Source organism: Microtus ochrogaster, chromosome 18 (genome assembly GCF_000317375.1).
Source record: "Microtus ochrogaster isolate Prairie Vole_2 chromosome 18, MicOch1.0, whole genome shotgun sequence".
Classification (NCBI taxonomy): domain Eukaryota; kingdom Metazoa; phylum Chordata; class Mammalia; order Rodentia; family Cricetidae; genus Microtus; species Microtus ochrogaster.
In genome coordinates, this window is record NC_022020.1 from 14131756 (window position 1) to 14142727 (window position 10972).

General features: G+C 38.8%; 1 protein-coding gene across 10 annotated transcripts in view; it reads left to right on the top strand.

Annotated features, from left to right (window-relative positions):
* Nucleotides 1-10972, top strand: part of Dtna (dystrobrevin alpha) — a 370950-nt gene that overhangs the window by 251245 nt on the left and 108733 nt on the right. The window lies entirely within an intron of this gene.

The window sequence follows — 10972 nt, forward strand, 5'->3', positions numbered from 1 at the left end:
TAGATAGATAGATAGATAGATAGATAGATAGATAGATAGATAGATAGATAGATAGACAGAGGATAGATAAATTGAGAGATTTCTAAACTCAGCAAGGAGTGTTTTCTCTCTTTACTACCCATGACATTTTAATGATATTCAAGTTGTTGGGGGGACTGCTTGTTGGTTCCCAGCCACCCGGCCAGCTTAGCCCAGAAATAATCACACAGAAACTGTATTAATTAAATCACTTCTTTGCCCATCAACTCTAGCTTTTTATTAGCTAACTCTTATATTAATTTAACCCATTTCTATTAATCTGTATATTGCCACGTGGCTGTAGCTTATGGGGTAAAATTCCCAGTATCTGTCTCTGGCGGCAGCTCCATAGTTACTCTCTTACTCCACCCTTCTTTTCTCCCAGCATTCAGCTTAGTTTACCCCAGCTAGCTCTGTTCTCCTATAGCTCTGCTATAGGCACAAAGCAGTTCCTTTATTTATCAATGGTAATCACAGCATACAGGTACTTTGTAAACCATCACACTTAAAATCCTCTCTGCATGTCCATTTATAACTATCAGTTGTTTATAAACAAACATCTTGAAAACATTCAAGCTCCTTTCTGAAACGATAAAATCAGCCCAGAGAATCAATGTGTTGATTACATTTTTTTGGACAAGAGTTGCAGTAGATACATAGCTTTAAAAAACACAGGAACCTGCTTCTGTTTGCTGTCGATTGCAAACTACACATAGCAAGCTGAGTGCCAACCACATGAGCAGTTCAGTGCTCCCTGTGGGTTGGCACGCCCCTTCATTCTGCCACAACTGTTCTTTCTGGCAAAAATATTACTTCGTGGTTCATTTGTGTCGATTTATTCTGTTCTTTTTAAAGAATTGACTCTCATTCAAAATTAATAACTTCTCATTTTCAAATTAGTGAAGAACAGTTTGTTTTGTTTTTTTTATGTAAGCCCTAACAGTCTACCCAGAATGTACATATAATTCTTGAATAGCTAACATGGGAATTAGACTCTTAGTGAATGCAGAGTTAGCCACTTCCCCAGGTCTACCCTGCCAGAGTCTCCGTGGGTATTTCCCAGAGCCCTGAGCAAGCCACACAGCCCCACACATCTGGGTACACAGTTGATCGTGACTACGAAGATGGTAAGGTGATTCAGTCCCCGCAAGGCGCTTAAAGCAGTTCTCCAGCCAGGGGATAAGAAATAGGCCAAGATTTGGGACAGGATGAATGGGGAGAAAACACACACATACACATGGAACAAAAACAAGCAAACAAACTGTGTGTGTGTGTGTGTGTGTGTGTGTGTGTGTGTGTGTGTGTGTGTGTAAAGGCACTGTGTCCAATGCTGGAAATTTCACTCAGATGGTAGAGTTCTTGCTTATCAAGCATGAAGTCCCTTTCACCATATTAATCAGGTGGTGCATGAGCAGAAGGATCAGAAGTTCAAGGTCATTGTTGGCTTCATACTGATTTTGAGGTGAGGCTATCCTGGGCTAAAGGAGACTGTATTTCCTATAGTTAATTAATTAACCTGAAATTTAAATATATGTATATAGCTATATTTGTAAAAGGAGCTGTGGGCCCCTTCCTGCCACCCATCTCCCAGCTGCCTGGCTAGCTTATGCCCTGAAATAACAACACACAAATTGTATTCTTTTAAACACTGCCTGGCCCATGAGTTTCAGCCTCTTATTGGCTAATTCTCACATCTTGATTAACCCATTTCTAATAATGTGTGTATTATTTCCTGGCTTACCAGGAAAGATTCTAGCCGACATCCATCTCGAAGAGAAGAGCTATGGTGTCTGCGTCATCGCCTTCTTCCCAGCATTCTGTTCTGTTTACTCTGCCTACCTAATTTTCTGTCCTATCAAAGGGCCAAGACAATTTCTTTATTTAACCAATGAAATCAATACAAAACAGGAGGCCCTCCCACATCATATATTTGTATTTTCAGGCACGAATGAGCCAATAAGAGTCTTTTCAGTGCTGCTTTCCAAAGGTAAAGAAAAGGCTTCCAGAGAGGAAAGACTCCCCTTCTTCCTCAGTGCTATCCAAAATAGAACAAATGAGGAATCCCCAAAGTGGGGAGGAGTCGGGAAAATGGGATGAGAATTGCATCCCCCTTAAAAGTTTGTCAAGCTTTTCGTAGACATTTATCAGTGAAGGTGGGAACTTCCAAAAAGACCACAAAATGGTTAGGAGAAATGAGAAAATAAATGGGAGAGAAGACAGAGAAAGGAGGAGGGAAGAATGAATAGATTAATAGTGACTAATCAGCAACCCTTTAGGCAACATTACACCATGCACACACAACATGATCCCTACCTGATTTTGTGGCACCCTGTGGGTCATATCCCATTCCTCATACTCTAAGAAAGTCTATTCTCAGTCTTACGCATTTCTCTTTTCCTCTTCCTATTCTTTTTAAGTCACATCCTTATCCTGCATCCAAAATTGTGCCCCAGCTGCATGGGCCATCTTGGAAAATAGTATGTAAGCAGAGAGGGCAATAGTTCATTTAAGTGGAACCTAGGAGCAGAATTCCTGTCTAGTGTCTCCTTGCAGTGCCCACACTGTTTCCTCTAAACTTGGTAAGCATCTTAACTTCCTGCTACACATCTAACTCTGGGTCAGGAAGCAGAGACAGTGTGACTGGCCATGAGATACAACCTTAAGGTTGCTCAGAGTCTCACTGGGTAATTGGATTGTTGGAGGTGAATAAGACAACATCAGGACACGGCACTTGGGAGTCCTGAAGAAGGACTTGGGAAGTCACATCAGTGCCCTGATGTGAGGGAGAAACTTTCTTGAATAAAAATCTGAAAGTTAATATGAGGGACTCAGTAGGTATGAATAAAAAGGGAATAAAAAAACATTATGTGCTTTACAATGTATCTGATAAGTTTCGTACATTTTAGGATGAGGGGGAAAAATTACAATCTAAAATAACTAGTTAAAGCTCAGAAAAGAAAAGCAATCATGACTGGAATGTTGCACTGAAATTAAGCTTGTTTAAATACTTTCTGCATTAATCAGAGGATCAAATCCAGAGCTACCTGTTTGTTCCACTTTCTTTCCTAACAGTAAACCATGTGATGTTCTGAGTTACCTGTGAAACGTTAACACAATTGATTTTGGTTTATTGTAATCAATGTTGGAGTCTTCTAGAAAAGTAGCCAAAGGGGGTGATCATTTTGGTAACATAACATTCATCAGCAATTGCTGTAGGAGGCTGCTAGTTAATTCCCAGCTGCTCAGCCCTGAAATAATCACATAGAACGCATATTATTTGCAATACTATATGGCCAATAACTTAAGTATATTTCTGGCTAACTCTTATATCCTAAACTAGCCCATCTCCATTAATCTATGTATCACCATGATTACTGGGTAAAGTTCTGTTCTGAGCATTTGTCTCTGATGGGGCTACATGGTATCTCTTGACTCTGCCTTCTTTCTCCCAGCATTCAGTTTAGTTTTCACTATCTACCTCTACTCTGCTCTGTGCAGGCCCGAGACAATTTCCTTATTAATCAATGGTATTCACAGTATACAAAGGGAAATCCCACATCACCTCCCCTTTTCTGTTTAAATAAAAAGGAAGGTTTTAATTTTAACACAGAAAAATTACATATAACAAAAGAGGTATCAAGCAAGAATTATAGTTATAATATTTATATCTACTATAACTATACATTCTTCAAATCCATCAAAGACTCCAGAAGGATATAATACTACCTAAGTAAATAGGAAGTGCATTGTAAGCAACTTCCAAATCTCTAGTATTGACAGAGACCTCTCACTGCCTGGACAGTCACCCAAAGTTCTTCTGTATCATTGGAGCATCCATCTTCAGCCTACAGGCCCATAGTATCCAGCAGACTTTTCCATGAATCAGGAAATTTGAAGATCTGTTCTACCTTATAATGGTAAAGTTCATCAGTTGCTTTCTTCTGTATCCTACGGAATGCCTGGCAGACTCTTTCATGTAGCAGGAACCCCAAAGGATCATCTCACCTTTAGGCAAGTTCAGCAGTCATTTCTCTGTGGATCCTGCATGTCCAGTTCATACAGCATAACATCAAGCAGTCCAGGCAATAGCAGTTTCTTACTCAGATGGCTAACCAATCAATGTCATAAGGAGCTTCTTTGGTGCCCATCATCCTCTTCAAATAGCTTGGTGCTGCCAGGAGCAAATGTGTCTCACTGTCATGGAAAGTCCTAAGTTTTTACCAACATCAAGTATCATATCCCCCTTTAAATGTAAACAAACATTTATAAACAATCATTTAGAAAATTTGTGCATAGTTCTCTCCAAACTGTTTCCTGCTTTTTGTTGGGTGAAGTAATTTTGGGGGTGTTCATGGCAACCTTTTGGGGGATCTTGGTCCATCAAACAACATTAGTCTGGACTTAATCCACAGGTTCTCATCTTCTGTGGAAGCAAAAGAACCTCTTTTCCAAAGTAACATATCCTTAGACTCAAATTTTGAACTAAAGAAAACTTTAAAATATATATGCTGACTTAACTTAGCAGTCCCCAGAATCAAATGTCTCTCTGCAATCAAAAAATTCAAAGAAAACACAATAACATACATAATCCACACTCTCAATATATATTCCATCTTTACATGCCTTATTTTCTTTATTCCTATTACTTTTTCTGCAAGTTCACTTTGTCTCTTTAAAGACTTCGTTTTATGTTTTAAAAACCATTTACTTCTTTTTATAACTGTCTATATTCTTTTTGTTTTTGTTTTCCACTGTTTCAAAACTGTATGGGTTTTTTTTTTGTTTTGTTTTGTTTTTGTTGCTACCACTTTATCAGGAGGACCTTTCTTAAAGGAGCTGCAGCATGCCATCAGCAGAGCCCAACTGAAAAACAAATGCAGCTAAGCTTTGTTTTTTAGTTTCTAGAATTCCTTTCCAAGTCTTCTTGGGTTTTATGTTGATTTAGCTAGCACACTTTGGAGCATCAATTTGTTGTAGGAGACCACTTGTTTCTTCTGGCTGCTCAGCCCCAAAATAACCACCCATAAACTGTATTAATTAAATCACTGCTTGGCCAATCACTATAGCATATTTCTAGCAAACTCTTACATATTAAATTAACCCATTTCTTATTATTTTATATTTTATCATAAGTCTCATGGCCTTCTGGCAAGTTTTCAGCTGTCAACTCATGTCTTTACCCTCTGGCAGCTACATGGCATTTCTTGACTCTGCCTTCTTTCTCCCAGCATTCAGTTTAGTATGTTCTCCACCTACCGCTACTCTGCTCTGTGCAGGCCCAAGACAATTTCTTTATTAACCAACAGTATTCATAGCATACAGAGGGGAATCCCACATCAAGCAGTGAATTTACATCCTTGCATTAGAGTAAGGTAATTCTAGTCTACAAAAAAGTTAACACAGTGAATTATGATGCCTTGTAATGGAGCTTTACTCTAAAACAAAGGGCATAAGATAAAAATCAAAATGTAGTGGATTTACCTCTCCAGTGCACAAAAATTCTAATCACCTCCAAGAGCTAAGATAAAGAGCAGAGATTCCCTGCTTGCAGCAAGGACCATAAAGAGATAAGAGCAGAACTGATCTGTAACAAAAAACAACTCCATGCTTGCTTACAGTCAATTTAATGGGTAAAGACGGGGTAATTCCAGTAACAGTTGCCTAGCACCTGCTAACAGAGTTACTGAGGAATCTTGGCATACCTGAGATGCTATAATAAAATGCCATCATCTAGACAGTTTGTAAATGATAGAAATATATTTATTTTCATAGCTACAGTGGTCAGGAAGTCCAAGAGAAGGCACCAGTCCACTTGGTGGTTTCTGTGGGCCTAATTTCAGATTCATAGGTAGCCTCTTCCTTCCCAGGAGATCTCATATGACTGAGGGGAAGTGTCACACTCTTGGGCCTCTTTCATAAGGGCCTTAGTTGCTACTATGAGGCTCCAGTTTAAGAAATTAATCACTTTCCTGAAGGCGCCAGCTCATTTGACTGTCACATTGGACATTAAGTTTCTGTATATAGTTGGAGGAGGGGAGATAGGTATAAGCATAGGATATGCATAGGATAACTCATTATGTCATTTATTTTATAGAAATCAATGAATTATGACCAAGAACAGGTTGTTTATTTTTCAAAATAGAACTTCTTTAGAGGCCAAATTTATTCTGCATATTATTCAAACTAAATTTAAAACTCACAACATAGAAGAAAAAAATTAAAAATTGGCTATCATGAAATCATCCCATAGAGGGAAAATTGCCCAAATACAGCAGGAGTATATGGATTTTCTATTTCCTGAAGTCAAAGACCACACAAGTTAGTTAATTATCCATCCTATCCACAGAGACAGATTCCCATTACAGATGCCAAGTCCATCTCCTGATACAAGTATTGACTGATGCTGAGAATAAAAGCTCCCAATACTATGATAAGTACTTAAAGACGGGCTAGTATCTCTTTTTGTGTAGACCAGGACCAAAGAATAGTTTTTATAGATAAATACTTGTAATAAATTTGGTAATAGGGAACAATAATATGCATCCTAATTAAATAAATTGTGCTCCTAAAAAAGAATTTAATCCTCATTAGAAGTCAGCATTTGGGAGAAAACTTCTACTCACTCATTAAGTGTTTGATTCCATCAATAAAAATATTGTAAACATTCTTTCTCTCCTATATGTGGCTGTGTAACATCCTTCATTCTTCTGACAATATAAAGTTGCTTGGCATCCCTCAGGCTTAGAGAAACACTTTCTTGCCTAGGTCTCTTTATCTATCAAAGGCATTTACCAGTCTTGCTGATAAAAGAATAGTTGTGAGAAATCCATCTCATTTTTTACAGGCAGAAGATTTTCAGCCTTCTTCCATTGAAATTATTTTCCACATTACTATTTCTGTTAGTTGTTCGTCCTTGTATTCTGCTATAACTACCCTCCCTGTGATATAATCCTAATAAAACAGAAGAAAGGATATCTCTAAAACTTAAGAACATCATGCTGGCTATTTTACATCCTGGAAAGAAGGGACAAAATGTAGAAAACAAGATTTCTTACACGCTCTGCTCATTTACAATCTTTTCTTAATTTAATTTATTTAGATTAAACAACCTGTAAACTATTGATAAGATCTGTGAAATGACAACCTCTCCGTCTTTATTTTAAGCAAATAGATGCTTCCTTCTAGATCAGCGTTTCTTTGGGGGGCAATGGCAAGCTTAATGATACAGATACCCTGCCAAGTCAGCACATTTTCCCCTTCAAAAATTACTTTGAAGGCAATGATACATCATCTCAAGTTCATGATCAACAAAAAAGGCAACATGAGAAACAATTCAGAACCATGGGGCCACCTCTGTTTAATAAAGGGAAGAAAATACTGCAATGGGATACTCCCTCCCACACCCACAGAAAGAGTGGCCCATTCCCCCATCCCCTCAGCCTCAGCTTCGCTTTGCTTTCTGTCAGTAGCAGCAATTAAATTTTTCTTTCAAAGGGAAAGAGGTGAAAGTGTCTATAATTGCATCTGGTCTTTCATGGTTTCTCAAATTATCTTTTCTTTACCGAGCGAAATGCCTTTTGAAAATACCCTGCATTCAGAGTCTGTTGGAACATATGTTTTTGTCTACATTAAAGTCTGTAAGCTTTTTTTCAGGGTTTGTAGGCACCACTAACTATTGATCTGTTTCTCTATCACAGAAAAATAACCTAAGAACATTACATCTCAAGCAGATCCTAATAAAATTTCTTAGATGAGTGAGTGGGTGTGAAGTAGATTTGTTATTTCACTAGCCAAGTGACTAGCCTTCCACAGTAAGAGAATGTATTCGTAGTACTGACTCATGCTCGTTTTCTCGCTTTTGTCTCCCTACCTCGCTGTGCATGCATCTGTGGCTCTCTGGATCAATTTTCTGTGTGTCGTGCACTCAGCTCTTAGCATCACATTGGGCTGAAATCTGCAGCTTGCATCCAGGACTTGTCCTCTTCCAAGTGTATGGGCTGTTGTGATTCTTGTCCTTGTGGTTGTGGGGCTGATGTCCCTGTTTTCTTGCTGGGTGCCAGCTGAGAACTGTTTTCAGTTCTTAGAGCTTTCTTGATTCCTTGCTATGCGACCCCTGTGGACTACTCAGATGATTGTGCTGGATTACATCCCTGATTTCCTCTTTTGTGACCAAACAGCCTTTGTATTTAAATGGGAAAACTAGTTGTTTATGCCAGGACTAACAAGATGATCTTCAGATTTTAAGGTTACCCAAAATCTATCTGTAAAATTTCCCTGAGAAGAGTATCAGGATTGAGGTTCCACTGAGGAGCTGAGAGAAGACAAGTGACACCAGGGGGCAAGAAACTTTAGGGAGATGTTCTTGGAGTCTTAGCCTATTACAGTGCCCAAGAACATAGATTTTTCCTGTTTCCAGATAGTAACCTTCAGTATAAAAATAAGTTAAAAGACTAGAAAAGAAGGAAAGCAGGAGCTTCCCCTGGCCTAGGAGCGGGAGGAAGGGCAAAAAGCATCACAATTAGTACATAAAGGACAGGTGGTGGAGCAGAATCATCTTTGTGTTGTTTCAAATGTTTTCTGTGCATATTTTTGTTACTGGTGTTCAATGTTCTAGACACTTGTTTAGAAGAAAGAAAGAAAGAAAGAAAGAAAGAAAGAAAGAAAGAAAGAAAGAAAGAAAGAAAGAAAGAAAGAAAAGTGCACTGTGCAAGAATAAAATGTTCTCAAAAATTCCCTGTGGGGGAGTTGGTGGCAGCAGAGCATAAACAAATTTATTAATGATACCCATTCAAGATGAGTGTGGGGGAGGGGAACTTTCTGAGGGGGCCCTGCACCTCTGGGGAAGTGGTTTCCCTTTCATCAGAACAAACCCCTGACAGGATGTAGCTATGACTTTAATGTTCTGACAGTTTAGAAGTGGGTTTCAATGTAGTTGCTTTTGCTAGCTTGTTTGTTTATTTTTATTTGATACAGGAAATGGAGGGCTTGTTTTCTTGGTGATATTTTTAGTTTTCCAGAATGTTGACTGTTTTGTTCAGGGTCTCCCTGCAGCAGAGTCTGTGGACTAAGCCTGGACCCATGTTCTTCTTTCTGGAGGTGGGATGCTGCAAGCAACAGTTCCCTTGCCTCTTGTCTGCTCCTGGGCGACACCTGGATACTGTGCAGCAAAGCATGTCATCTTTAATGGTCTTGTAGTGGGGGGGGGGAGTGGAATTTGATGCAGTTCTAGCTTTTTAAACTTCTCCAAATGTATTTAAGAGGTTTCAAGGCAAGATTAAGTAACCTTCCCCTTGAGATTTCCTAGTTTTCTTTCTGGAAGTTTCTGCCACTAGCCCAAAGTCATTCAACAGAATGGTGAAGGGTGTTTGGTAAGGGTTCTCCCACAGAGAACATATATCAGAGCTCCAGAGCACACCAAAGGAAAGCAGAGATTCTCAGGAGGCTGGGGATACAAGTGGTCTGTCCTATGAAGCCACTCCAGTTGTTCAAATGGAAATTCAACCCCAATGTCACTCCAGTTTGCTCTCCACTTAGGTTTCCTTAATGGTTGTTGTTAAAGATTAATTATGCATTCAACAATTAGGGACTAAACATTTACTGCACACCAAGCTTGACCCCAGACCAAAATGTGTGGGTGAAAAGTAGAGAATTCAGAAATCCTCCCCTTTGCATATTTCTCTTCCACAAAATTTACATGAGTGGATTCCCCCTTCCAATCCATTATGGTCACATGTTAAAAGTAAGAAGAAAGAAAAAAGTTGGAGGTTGGTAATAGAACAGTGGGAGGACATATGCCCAGGTCATGAATCTTTAAACTCTTCTCCCACCTCAAAATGTAGGCATCATAACATCTAACCAGCTGTGAGTTTACATGTTTGTCATCACCTTTCTGAGATAACTCTACACCTTTGATCAAAAATATTTCACAGTGTGTAATACCCCTCAAACTTTCCCCAGGACTGTGAGTCTGAGAGCATTTACTACTGTTTCCACATATTTTATTGTACAGTTGACCTTAAAGTAGAGGGATTATCTGGCTTGTCCTGACCTATCTATGTAAGCCATTTAAAAGCAGAGAGTTTTACCAGTTAGAGTAAAGCTATGATTTTAACAGTCTAACAATTGAAATGTAGGCATAGGTGCAGTTGCTTTTAGTTTTAGATTACCTGGATTGCAGTCCAAAATAGCCCTCAAGATCTCTGACCCCCTGAGTAATAATGTCTCAGGAAAGCCGTAGATTTCCATGGTTGGACATACCACCACTCTCTTGAAAATAAAGGGAAAAGCATGCTTAATTCCTAACTGTTGATAGGTACTGAGCAAAAAAGGCTGTAAAACACTGAACTCTGATAACAAAAAGAATAAATAGTTGAAATAGATTTTCTCCAGGGCATTTTAAATGAGAATTCAACTCATCCCCTGGTCCTATTGTTTGCCCTTTCTTTTCTCCCTAAGAAACTTATCACATTCTAATATACTCCATGTTCTATAACTTACTTAGTTATTATGTTTATTTTGTCTTCTCCAGCTCAGACATGAGCATCTCAGGGACAGAGATCACTGTGTGTTTTATATATTAATGTATCAACAGTCCCTGGCACATAAGTATTTACAGATACTTATTTAGATGAATGAACTTTTTGAAATGTTGGAAAGAATCAAGTAAATACTGGCAATACATGGTTTCATATATATTAATTTAAATGAGTAAAATACCACTGATACCATGCTAAGTAGTCATTAATACTGTGCTTCAGAATTGCAAAGTGTTTATTGAAGCTGAGAGATGGCTCAGGTGGTTATATAAAAGTGAGTCTTGTGCTTCCGGAGAAGCCAGCACCCACGTCAAGAGGTTCATAACCTCCTGCAGCACCAGCTCCAGGAGATCAACACCCTTTTCTGGCCTCCACTGTCACTGAACTCGCATGCACAAATCCACATACAGATACACACA